The sequence below is a fragment of the Pyrgilauda ruficollis genome, unplaced genomic scaffold (assembly GCF_017590135.1).
Source record: "Pyrgilauda ruficollis isolate IOZ18807 unplaced genomic scaffold, ASM1759013v1 scaffold78, whole genome shotgun sequence".
Classification (NCBI taxonomy): domain Eukaryota; kingdom Metazoa; phylum Chordata; class Aves; order Passeriformes; family Passeridae; genus Pyrgilauda; species Pyrgilauda ruficollis.
In genome coordinates, this window is record NW_024529710.1 from 1,427,114 (window position 1) to 1,441,219 (window position 14,106).

The following is a 14,106-nucleotide window of genomic DNA, read 5'->3' on the forward strand; positions in this document are numbered from 1 at the left end:
ATAAAATTTGGAGACAATCTGAAGCCGTAGGAGACTGCGTAAAGTGAAAGAGGTTTAAGACTGAAAATGATGCGTGAAAGAGGTTTAAGACTGAAAATGATGAGGCAAAATTGGAAAAAAATTGGATATGCAAGTGAATGGATGATACTCAATAGTAAACACAAGACACTTTATTCAAACGAGTATGTTCAACTGCACAATTGTGTGATGAGCGTAAACTGCCTCACAAGCCTCCATGGCTGTGACCTGTGACTTGGCTCACCAGGTGATTATGAGTTAGTAAGTTCACGATGTTGGAAAAAAAGCATATTGGGACATACGAACAGGGAACAGTTTAAAAGATGTAGGAAAAAATTCAGCACTATTATGGTATGGGTTTTTTTCAGTTTTGGACAGTACTTTCAAAAAGAATACAAAGCAAAATCCAAACAATAGCAGAGAACCCAGAAGAGGGCCATGAAAAGCTTACCAAATGCAGGACATACACAAAAATCTGGGAAAACTAAGATTAATTAACATGAAAAAAAAAATAAAAAGATTAAGGAGTAATACAGACAACAATCCTCATGTACATGAAATGTTGCTGCGAAGACAAAGGTAATCAGTGTCTATTCATGATAAGATGGGAATGCTTCAACAAAAGCAAGAAAAGTTAGAACCGCTCAATAAGAACTCACATTAAGGATGTGTTGAAAAGTGCTGGACCAGATTATTTGTGAAGACTATGAATTCTCCCTTGCTGGACATATTTAAAGGCACCTTAGATAAGGATTTGTCAGGAAGTTAGTTTTTTGGAAAAGGAGATAGTCTGTTTCTTGAAGCTCCTTTAGACCAACCTTTGTGCAGTTCTGTAATCTGTCTTTGCCCTAATTGCTTATCTCAACTAACTTTCTCTGCCTCAGAATGAAAGTATAAAAATCAGTATTTGCAATGTACTCGGGAACAGTGCTAATCAGATAGCTGTTTTATAAGTACAATAAAGAATCAATGTTTAGATAATTTTCAAGGAACTCATGCAGTTATCTACAGCTAGACAAGCTATGTGTGACCCTACATGGGAAAACAGGCTCAGCTGTACCTGGATTTACCACTGCCAGCAATGTCATAGACTCACTCACTCACAGAATCACTGGACATCTCAGGCTGGAAGAGACACATAAGGATCATGGAGCCCAATTCCCTGTTCAACATAGAATTACATAAAAATAAATGTATGACCAAATTATATGTAGTAATGGAGATGCCATGGAAGTCAGTGGTATGTAGAAAAAGGACTATTCCCAGTCCTTACTAAGAGGGGCAAGATGGTTGTATTGTTGACTGTCTTACATAAAGTGTTAGCATTTTACTTTTATCCCCACCTCCTGTTCATCAATTCTTTTTTTTTTTTTTTTTTTTTTTTGCGTTTTTTTCTAAAAAGGTTTTGCTTTTTTTTTTTTTCCCCCCCCCCTTTTCTTAAAATTTTTTTTTTTTTTTTTTTTTTTTGCAGTTATTGCTACTGGTATAAATAAAAACTTACAGAATGAAATTTAGTATAATTGGATGGCATGCTATGTTTTATAGCATGTAAAAATACATATAGAGCCACTATGATTTGCTCTGGGTCTGACTTTGGGCAATACTGAAAATTTACTGGTCTCTTATAATACAAGAAAATGTCAAACAGTAGTTCAGCTATTTCTGCTCTCTGAATGCTTTTTGAATTGTAGCTCTATTCTAGAAATACATGTTTTTTATAATCACACTTATTGAAGGTAAGATTTAATTTATAAATTATTTTCATTACTTTTAAGACTTGTTATTACACTGTATCTGACTACTACCTAATGAAACACTTATCTCACCTCATCAATTTCTGTTTGAAATGTCAAATCATTGCTATTTTTTTTATTGTGTAAGAATTATATTAGTAAGAAAACCCAATCCCTTTAAAAAACTTTAGTCATTGGATGAAAATTTGCCTACAAATCTAAGAAGGAACTTCATTTACTTTAAAAATGCAGACAAACAGAAAGCTGTGATAACTCATATTTATAATGTGAAAAATCTGTACAGTCCAATGAAGATGTTTTTGAACCATTACTTAGGCTGTAGTAGTAGAAATACATAGGAATTACTTTGAAAAATACCATTGTTAAGACGTGGCATTTGTAATACCTTTGACTAGACATTAAGTTTTTATTTCTGACTCTTTTTCTTACTTTGAGTTCAGATAATGAATCACAGACACCAGCATCGAAAAAATCCAGTAAAGTCATATCTACCACCAATGCAAAAGGACATACTCTTCACTATTTTTCTAGGATAATCTAAAAATTGTCAAATTATTGGATTGTTCATATTGTAGAAATGCCCTTACTTGTTTTCATTGACATGAATCCAATTTCTCCTAACACAATTTAAATACTAGTTTTCTATTTCTGACTGTACCATCTACCACTGCAAACACAGATCTGTCTAGACTCAGTATCCTTCCTTGCTTTTATGAGTCACCTCCTCCCAGTTACCTTATTTTTTAAGGAACATGGGCTTCTCAGAGTGAGGAACTAGAAATTTCTAAAATTAAGACCTTTTTATGTACACAGATTAAAACAGTTAAAATCCAGTCACTTCCAAATGCAGGAGACTGGAACTGCATTATGTCTTTCTAGTAACACAGTTAATGAGAAAATACATCTAAATTAACTTCAAGGCAGGGGAAGCAAAAGAAATATACACAATTCAGATTAAAATGATACACAAAAACCTGAGAAAACTATTTTCCAAGAGTGAAATAAAGTAAAATCTTGCTCCTAATGTAGTCATAAGGGATACAGCCATTCAGTTCAGTGGTACCAGGATTTTTACTGTGTTAACACTTGAAACATATTAAATACTTTTAATTTCAGCTGAAAACACTGTGGAGGTTTTTTTACAATTATTTTTCAGATAGCTGAATGAATAAAAATGTTATCTTTTATGAATTATCCAACAATAATCCAGTTTCAGTTGTCTGATTTAAAACCCCAAATTAAAAAATTTGCAGTGTTTTGCAGTAAAAGTTTCCAATGTATATAAAAACTGAACATATATTCTTCCTGTTTAGTCAGTTAAAATACAGTGCTCTCTTTTTGTTTCTTTTGTCTTTTTTTTACTTCTCTTCCAATAATGTTTTGTTGTTTGTCTGCCAAGTCTTGTAAAAGGAATTACTTTCTTTGGAAATCTCTGGAAACTCCTACATTTATAAAAGAAAATAATTCAGTAGCATTACAGCATAACAAAAGTCATAACCAGCAATGTTAGGACATAACTGGGGAATTAAATCTGAGCACACTATGAAACCATTTAGAGGAAAAAAGCATTAGCAAAATGCATATAATTTTGCTTGTGTAATTTGTCATTAAGAAGAGAAAAACAAATAGGTCAGAGGTGAAAGTTCAATTTTATGAAAAGTTGTTCCTGTATCTTTAGTGCTTATTAGGAGGGAAAATTGCAGGTCTTGCAGTCAGTTTTGTCATTTTCCTGGGAGAGGATGAGAAATTTCCTCTCGCTTTGTAGCAAGTGTCTTGCAGCAGTTTTGGGAGTTGTTGAGATCAAGACTGCATTTATCCGCCATTTGGTCTCATGGAAACCTTGCTACTGTGATTCTTGCATACAAGGTATTCTTAGAGAGACAGAATAAAGAAAGGTCACCTACAAATTACCTGAGAAATTTTACATATCCTTTATCACTGACAAGCCCAGTGCTCCAGATAATTAATTGATCTTACCCCATATTGCTTGAAAACTTTTACAGGTGCGTTCGGACAACAGAAATTGAGAGTCAGAGTGAGTTTGCTAATTATTTTTCCTCCATCCTTAATGTCTCTCATATAGGTGGCTATGCCACCTTGCAGCAAAAGGTTTTTTGCCTTTTATGTCTAAGCTCAGGCAAATTTTTTAAGTGAGAACATGGCCTGAACTGATACTAATGGATCATACAATGTTATTCATATTATTTTGATAATCTTGGAAGAATGAATAACTTCTCACCTTAGAGCAGTTCTTTGTTCCAACAAGGGGAAAAAAAATGGTAAATGTGCACAGTCTGTACCTTGTTTTGGTCCTTATAGTCAATATATAGAAAATGTAGCTTTAAAAGTGCTTTCAAACATATTTAGCAGATATTTGCATGGGCTTAATTATTTCTGTGATACTGCCTCAATATTACCATATGGCACCACTTTTCTTTAAGACTCACTTGTGTTTTAACATGGTTTATTTCTAAATTTTAGGTCCTTCAAGATGGAAATACTACAACTTACCCTGTTTGCATGACTTTTGACAGAAGGATGAAAAGTCAGCAAAAGGCACATCCTTGGCACTCCAGTGATGTCACTGATGAAGTGTAGTACTCTGTAACAAGACATGGAGATGATAAAAGGGCTAGCTGGCATATCTTTCAAAATAATAAATTTCCTCCAAAAATCTCAGAAATTACTGGGCCATTTGGGTTTAAACTTAGACAAAGCCTGTGACAGGTATTCACCACACCAAATCTTAGTTTGAATGGCTACATTTATTACAAGAGTAAGCTGTTTCATAGTGTGTAAAGGGGGACAAATGTAGGCATCATTGGTGTACAGCATGAAATAGTTTTCTGCTTTTTCTCTTCAAATATGGAAAAGACACAGTGTGTCTGCATGAATAGCTCTGCGCCAAAGTCAGCCTCCAAGTAGTCAAATGTCTCTCATCTACTCTGCATCCCACACACAAGTGTGTGTGGGAATGCTTGTAAATTTAATGAAGTGCTGACTGAAAGAAGTTTATGCCTGGCATCCAATTAAATACTAATAAGATAAGCTTAGGCAGCATAAACTCCTTGTTATTATGAAGATGGATTATGTTAGCTATCAGCAACCTCTGACCTCTCAACTTTAAAACATTGCCAGTATTTTTTTTCAGTGGGACCCTCCATTGATTCTAGTGAGGTTTGGATTGGTGTCTTAGATGTGCAGCTGTTGCTATTACAGGCTAAGTATTCAAATACACACAAAACCAGTACCAGAAGTGGTTTATAAATTTATCTGGTAGAAAAATCTAACTCAGAGGTAGAACAGAAACAAGAGGATATCTAGTCCTTTTTCTTAGATCTCGCAGTCATATGTAGCTGGTGGTTCTCCATCTATTCAGATCAAATTGCACATTCCACCTGTCTCCTGGCTCCAATATTAGGCAAGATCTGGGCGTTTGTACCTTTTTTAGAAAAGGTACAGAACAAAAAGGGTCTACATTCTACATCTCCACCTGCACCCTTTACGAGGCCTGCCTGTACGACATATCTTTAATGTAAGCACATTGGCCTTTGTTACTCTGTACAAACATGACAGAAGTAACATGATAGAGAATATTTCAACACACAATTTTTAGGACACCTAGGTACACTGCTGGGCTCTACAGGCTTTTGGAACCTCCATGAAGAAAGGTAGACATTTTAAGACTGGGATAGCCAAAAAAGCAATGTAAGCAGCAAACAGTCTAAGCTAGCCAATAGGGAAATACTGAGGAAAAAAAAAAATATTTTAAATACTTTATCCTATCCACAAAGCTGTTTAGTCCTGTTATGAAGAAACAAATTGCTTTGCCACATACTGGGATTTGAACAAATATATTCAGAAGGCTGCAGCAATTCCTTAAATTTTTTTTTTTCAAAATTGCTGTCTTCAAATTGTTGCTAATTATCTGTTGCTTACCTTTGTTGCTAGTTTTCTATTAGTAAAATGTAACAGCTGGTTACATTCTATGGTGGGAATGAGAATGTAGCTCACTTGGTGCCACTGAGCATCTTGTAAGCACGTTTTTACTTGAAGACATACTGTATCTGACAAGTCTGACAGACCACATAACATAGCTAGTAAGAAGTTTCAGCCAACACATGTAATTGAAGACTTGGATACAGTAAAAATTACTAAAAAGACATGCAAAATTTGATGTCAGAGAAATGTCATTTTGGGAACATATCAACATTAATTTGAATAAATCTTTAAATGGTACTTCAATTAACTTTTCCAGTAATGAATAAAGAGTATATGCACCAACACCTACTTAAAATGCATTTATTTTTTAATCATTAACATTAAAAAATCCACTTATCATGCTCACTTCTTTTTCACTATTGTGTCTATTTTGTGTTCTTTTGTTTTGGTATGTGTAATAATTCAAGGTTGGTTATATGATTCACTTGTATATGTATTTTACACACAACTCTAAAAACAACACTCTGCATTTGAAAGAGAAATTTCCTCCAATAGACTTCAGTTATAAAATGCTTACTCTTTGTATATCCCTATGTACTTTTTCCTGTTAGCTCATTATCTAAGCTTTACTATTTGAATGATTTTCTTCTTTTCTAGTCAGTTTTTAAAAAAATATTTGATCATGCTCTGAAGTTCTAAGTGAATTTGGGACATCAATCACTTCCATGACAACAGACTGATGCTTTAAACACAGGATTATGATGAATCCGACACAGGATTGAGTAAAAGGGAAACAAGACCATGAGCAAGCAAGATTTCTTTAGACTCATTAGAGTCTAGATTTTATTAGATTTCATTAGACTGTTAAAAAAGTGGAGGAAGGAATATAAATGCTGAGTACACTTCCACTTTTTAGCATTAAAATTCTGTGTGATGGACCATACAGTGGTTATTTACTTCATATGCTTACAATATTTGATGTAACCTCTGTGGAACTCAGACATTGCCAAAAATTTCAGACACATTCACTAGTCTTATTTGTGTGTACTTAACTCAAAACATGGTGGTTTTTTCATGACTTGACACAGTGCTCCATAGGCTCAGCAGAGGTATTAGGCTCTCATCACCTCTGAAAAATCATACTGGGAACATTTCAGGCTTAACTTTGAAAAACTGGAACACAGGCAACTGTTTAGAAATCTAGTTGTAGATTAATTTGTCTTAGTAAGTTTTTGTTAAGAAATTCTACATGCTTAACATAATGAATCGAAAAAACACTTATTTTAAAAAATCTTTTTAGTTCAGCACAATCCAATTTACATAATGAGGGGAAAAAAAGGATCTGTCTTCTGTAAATGGCACTCTCTGTAGCTGAATTCTGTTGTTATGAAGCACCTTGAGTATAACGCAGATACACACATGGATGTAGATTTCTGTTGGGTCAAATTCCTACTCTTTGTTTTCCAGACTAAAGAGCTACAAGTTGCATAAGAAATATAAGTAAAAATCTCATTCCAGGGTCAAAGCAGACCTCAGTGGTTCCTCTTGTTCCAACCTCACCTTACAGTGCATACAATTGAAGCTATACTGACAAGGCTCATAGTAACACTGAAACAGAAGCTGTGCTGATATCAAAACTACAAGGAAAGCTACAAAAGTTTTATTCTGTGGTGAATTCTAAGTTTCTGTTCAGTGACTACTGGAAGTATTGTGTAGTCTTGCTCTGCTCAAGATGCATTAATTCAGAGAAGTATAACATGTTCCTTGTGAGTTTTGCTGGCAGAGGGTGCCCAGTTAAGTCAGCAGAAAGATGCCAAGGATATTCAATAACTCCATTGCAAAAAATATCAATATTAAGTCATAATTAGAGCCTGATTAATACATGGATTAAGAATTATATGTAGAACTGTCCCAAAATAGCCAATTGTATTATATATTCCAATTTTCACAGTTTACTAGCTCTTCTGAACATCTTGAGAACCTTTTTTTCACTAAAAAGTTTTAAAATACTATTTCAGAATATGGAAATGCCCCATTCTTGTTCATATTTTACTTCTTTCACCTATTGGTAGACTGCATCTTCCACAGGGTAATGGCATGTCTGAAAGACTTCAATGAGGAGGAAAACCACATTCTTAACTTTTTTTTCAGGTACACTGTTGAAACAGCACATATGCTGCAAAGTTTCTGAATGTTAGGGACCATTTTTGAAACAGAAGGCTGTGGGCAATATTAGTTTAACATACTGACCTAGTCTAGAAAATTTGGTTTATGTATTTTAAGTAATAGACATGTTATATTGTGTTCTGCTTAGCAGGTAAAACATACTTCATCACGAATAAAGGAACTTTATAATTTCACCTCCCAGACATAAAATGATATACACAAAAAGATACACTATCTTGAAAGAAAAAGTTAATTATGACTTTGCAAACAGGTGGTGGTTTTTTTTAAAATATATTTTCTTTAATTGATGCTTAATTTTAAAGAATTGCAAAAATTGATTCCTAGATGTGATCCTACTATTTACAGATCTACAAAAACAAATTCCTTATGGAATGCTGTAAGAAGCAGAGTGACACAGAGTCCCCAGGCAGGTGCAAAGAAGAGCTGCTTTATTTGCAAGAACCAGGCCTTTTTAAGCAATTAGCTGGTTATCAGTTTACATAGTTTTAAGGCACAACCAACCACCACACACCACGATGTGGACACAGGGCAGTCACCCAGCTCATCTCTCACATCTCTCTACCCCTATTCCAGCTGAGTCACTCTCCCCTAGTTCCCTTCTCCTTAGCCTAAGTAACAGGCCTGAGCCATGATTTTACAAGGGTAACAAGGCCCTTACTTTATAAGGCTTTACCTACATGCAACAGAATGCTAAGAAATTAGAAGTCTGAAAAATGATGCGTTGGAAGTGGCTGTTCACTGGCATTAGTGAATAACTCTGCATTGAGTCTGTGACCAGGCACATAAGTGCATGCTAGCCACCTAGTATTAATTTTTTTGTTTTTCATATACCAATTGCTAGGTTCATTGTTCTTGATCTTAAAGATCCTGCTTTCTTACATAGACAAGTAATTTACAATGGGTGATTAAATAGAAGAAAGGTTATGATGAATCCATTTTGACAAAGCAGAGTCCTTTGCTTATGTAGTTTCCCAATTAATCTATTCTTGAATCCATGTGAGATGTGAAGAACGTGATTATTTAACCTTTGCTCTGTCCTGGAAATTTGGGTCATAAAGTCATGCAGATTTTTTGTGACATTAGAATTCTATATAGGACTGAATATGCTTTCATTGAAAATGCTTATTCAACTTATCAGAGTATCTTAATAGGATCCATATGTAAAGAATAAAGAATGCAGGAAAATATAGTTAAGTCTAGAAGGTAAAAGGTAATTTAGTCTAATGAAAATGAAGAGAAGATCAAAGAAGGCTCCAGTATTTTCCCCATACAGTGTGAAAATCAATGTGAGGCATTCCTTAGAAAGAATACAATATATTCGGTAAAACTCTGCACAACATACTGTTAATCATAAAAGACTAAAAGAGAAAGGTAGTGAACACAAACACATTTTATATCATAAAATGTAAGCTTACAGATTACATTTTTAGAGTGATTTGTGCATAATGCATCATATATTTCAAGCAGTAGCTATGCAATTATCTTCTTTAAAAATGCTGCAGTTTTTAGCCAAAAAGTGAACAATACCTTAAACTTCATGTATTACCTATAGTACATTAACTGTAGTTGAGTTTTGTTTTTAAACACCCCCCCCAAAAAAAAAAAAAAAAAAAAAAAAAGAATTAGCTAAACAGAAAGGAAATGTAATAATGGTATTCAGAAATGTATCATACATCTTAACTCTTGGCCCACTCATGGAGAGTAATAAAGAATTACAACTAACAAAAACAAGCTAGGTAGTGTTTTTCATTTTTCTGTTACATTTTTTTACATTACTTAAGCATAAAACACCAGGTATCTCTTAGCTCCTCATAGTGAGCTGGCTTTCATGACAAATGTATTGCCTTCAAACAGAGCAGAGGTTCTTGGTAACTTCTCTTCACTAGAAATCACATTACATTGAGGACAGAAATATTAAAATATTTTTCATCTCCTCATTGTAATGGTGATAGAAATTTTTAATTTGTTGCATTGAGAGTTTACTCAAATGTCCTTTATTACTTTAATTAAAAAGCACTTAAACAAAATGTAATTCACATGAATTTCCCCTTTTATTTCACCAAACGCTTGCTTGAAAACCCCACTCTCTACATTTAGATGATGGTGATGGTACCATTTTGATGAAGATAGTATTTGTTTGTTGCAAAATACTTCTTTCTGTGGGCTAAGTTCTATAGAATGCCTAGTTCTATTTTATCCTTGATATCACAGATTTGACAATATTGTTTGACTGCCTCCTTAGCAGCAGCCTTTCACCACACATAAAAGCACCCCGATAAAATTGGGAAATCCATTTTCTACTAGAATTTCATGTCAAATACCTTAAATGTTGATTACATCAGTCGTGTTCTCCCTGGTTTCTGTGCTTCTTGTGCAGCTTTCACCGATCCATCTATATTAGGAGTGCTTGCCCTGCCTGTTGCCAAAGCAAAGATTCTCTCAGGCACAGTTAACATCACTGTTGGCGCTGGAGTTCTTCAGAAGGATACGGATAAGAAAAGGAAGTATTGCTTCAGACAAAGGTTTGCCTGATCATGAAGAAAACAAATTATTTTAACAATCTTAATAGAACGGGGTACATTCACTGTAAGAAAAGTATTCAATGATGTTAGAGTTAGTTTGCAGTTTGCCTGAACGCAGTTATTTAGCTGGCTCAGTAAATTTTCTGATGTGATGAACTATAAAAACAAGAGAAAGCTTTTTAAAAGCTTTGGTGAAAGGAGATGTATCAGCATGCACATATTTGGAAGTTGTACCCACATATACAACTTTTTAAGAATCTTCACTGTCTGTAAATTCTCTGTTTTCAGTATCTGTGTTTACGTCTAACTTCATAAAAACAAATACCTTTATTTCATGTCCTTTAGGGGTAAATTGTGCACCTTGCCTCAAAGTAAAGCATTCTATAAATTTTATTTAATAAATATCTGCTCAATTCCAGTTTCAAGTATCTAAAGGCCTCCCTAGGCTCTGATCTTCCACTATTACAGAGCTGTAGCCTTGTGGCTGCTAGTGCCAATTTACTCGTGGAAGAGGCCTTGCTCAGAGCGTTTGTGTTCCTGTAATTGTTTTAGCATTATGTCTTGTTTGTGATCTGAAGAGACTGGGCAGACAATTTTGGGAAGCAGGATTTTAAGAAGTCCCTGTAATTGGCCCATATATGCCATGCGCTTTTCCACTATATAATCCAATGCAGTTGTCTCTGTTTTCAAAATGAAGGAGCATATGCACAAATAAATGGGGCTGACAGTATTTAAAGCCAAAATCTGCTCTGTGCTCCAAGGCATGAGTGACACATAGGTAGAGTTCTTAATAACATGTGCTGGAGCTGGGTAACAAGTTCCAAGTAAGCAAGCTTGTAAGGATACCCAAGTAGATTTAGTAATTCCTGAAGAGAAAAAGTAAGTTGTAAAAACATCTTATATCTTGGCATTGCAGTCTTAAAGCTGCACTGAGAAGAAAGAAAATAGACAATGTAAGGAAACAGCTGCCTGCAAAACATATTGAATAGGCTCAGTGCCAAAAATGGAACATGCCATGTGTGCTATAAGCTTACTAATAATAAATACAGAACAAGGGTTATGTCTTTCTCATTATCAGTTTTAAAATATCAAAAAGGTTTTACAAAAAGTTAAAAATCAAGATTGGAAAGGCAAGTGTACTAACTGCATAACACAATAATCAGAAAAATCCTGCTGTTGATAAAAAGCAAATATGTGAAAACTAGAAGAGACAAATGCTTCTGGTGGGTGGTGTGAAATTGAAACAACCTTTGCAAACCAACTTTAGAGGATGGATAGCTGATCTCACTCTCAAATATCACAGTCCCTTTACAGAGGCAATTACTTTTCAATTTGCAAGACAGACAAAGGACTTTGTTTGAAAGGCCAAAATTGGGTGCTACATTTTTCCTCTAAAAAGTGTTCCCTTTTCACTCTACCCATTGACACTGATATTCTCATCCAGAGAAAATGAAAGCATTTGTTACACCTCACCTACATGCATCAAAGTAAGAAAATTAGAGCAACTTAGAACTAGGTGAGATTTCTTGCCCATATTCCTGGTTCATCGTACATACTGTCTGAACCCTTTCATTGTTCACATTAAAACTGCATATTATATAAATATACATGCAATTATTTTTCTGTCTCATTTCAAATGATTTATTAGCATTTTTAATAGCACTAGATCCGTAACTGAACATCCACAAGTAGTTTCACACTCTTTGGTTTTAGGCACTTAATTTAGATCTGAAGTTTAGAGACCACATGCTTCTGTCACACTAATTAACAGTGAGATTGTTCCTCCAGAAAATGACCCATGGCAGGTGCCATGCACCAACACATGCAGAATAGTATTATGAAGAAATGTTCTCTCCACAAACTACATAAACATTCTCTCAATTTCTGTACTTCTGCCCCACGCTGTGTAAATTGCAACAGTACTGTCCTGACCCCAAGTCCCAACCAACCCACTCCAGATTATATTATCAAACAAAGGCCATAATCAAGCTACAAATGGGGCTGCACATTTCACCTGCCAGTTTCAGTCCTGCACACTGTGAGAACCTGTAACCTGATGTAAATAAGCTTTCCAAGGCAACTTCAAACGTAACATTAATTAGGGTGAAGGACCTTCAAGTTTTTCCCCTTGCATTAGACGATGACTGAGGGACCGTACTAGAAGTTGCAGCTGAGTACAGAGAATTTGGTAAGCTAGTCTCCATCTACACTGATTCTACTTTCATTCATTGCTTCTGTGGACATAAGGGAGGCTGAATCAAGATTTATTATAATCAGTTTATTTCACCCATCACCAAATATCAATACTTGGATATCTGTGTGTACCAGCAATCAGGCTACCAAGTGTGATATGTTATTTAGGTCGTTACTTACAATTTTTTCCAGTTGCTCCATTTGTTATAATTAGGATATATCTTTAAATAATAATCTCCATGTCAACATATTTTACCTTTCATGTACTGCTATGACCCCAAAGCTGTGTTTTAGAAGTAAACTACAATGAAAAAATCGAGGACCAAGAGAATATGGAAAACTTTGCCTTCATCCGAGTCCTGAATTATGCTTGCATGTCAGGAAATGGGAGGAATTGAATACCCAGCATTACAAAATGCAGCGTAGTATTAAATAACAGCAATAAACCACACATATATGCATATCATATCATGCAGTTTTACACATTAATAGAGATGAAATAAACAGAAATTAAATTTTCTTTTCGCTTCTTACACAAAGAAAGTAAAATCAGACAGTGGCATGTAAAAGAAAATTGCATTTCCAAAATTCTTTGTTTTAAAAATGACTGGGTGTTTCTACAACAGAGATGAATCTGTTGGCTTGACTGCACTTATTGACCTCTGCTCAGAAACGTGTTCACTAGCTCTTCAGTCTGGGAGCCACTGCATATGACTAAATGTCTGCCTTCAGCTTCAAGGCAACATTACGATGTGGCAGTGAATTTAGTTCTGCTTTTAATGCCTTTTTATCTTCTGCATCTTCTAGAATAGTGCTATCTCTCTGTTTCTATTGATGTAATTCCATATGACGTTTCAAACTTCCTTCTCATAAACTAAAATGTTCTTCAACTGCAAACAAAATTTTTTTATTTCTTTCTACAGGAAGTCTTTGGCATACTGCGGGGTCTACTGGAAAAGGCTGTGAATCACAAGCTATCGCCCTGCTTAAATAGTAAAACATAATAAATGCAAGGCGATAGCCTGCCTATTCCTGCCCCCACAGGCACATTTGCCCTTCATGGTGCTCCTCACGAACAAATAGGACATTATTTTTAGACTTTCGCTTCTCCAGAAGGAAGGCATGGAGGAGCTGCTGAGCAACCACATGAAGGAATGCAGTAACTAGTTCTCCAAAACAACCACCAAAATGGCTCCATCTGAGCCTCTGCTCAGAAGCAGTACAGCTTTATTCCCCTAATATTAAATAACACTCAATTATGAAAATGGCAGGGGGTGGCTCAAAGGCACGTTTTCACTTCTCAAGGCCTAATTTGAAGGAAATAAAACTTGAAGAAGACAAACTTCACAGCTTTTAAGAGCCTCACTACTGACCTGCATTAACTACAGTTATAACAACCTTTGCCAGGTCTCGTGTAAGGAAACAAGACAAATTATTTTATATCTAATGCATGTTCCGGCTCAACTAAATTGTTATAGTATTAACACATG

The 14,106-nt window shown here is 35.0% G+C and overlaps 1 long non-coding RNA gene across 1 annotated transcript; it reads right to left on the bottom strand.

Annotated features, from left to right (window-relative positions):
• Positions 1–1,060: 1,060 nt before the first annotated feature.
• Positions 1,061–10,417, bottom strand: LOC121363962. Its single transcript, XR_005956805.1, has 3 exons — positions 10,223–10,417; positions 4,284–4,374; positions 1,061–1,180 (listed from the first exon to the last, which is right to left on the bottom strand). It is a non-coding gene; the product is annotated as an uncharacterized LOC121363962 (long non-coding RNA).
• Between the last annotated feature and the right edge of the window lie 3,689 nt (positions 10,418–14,106).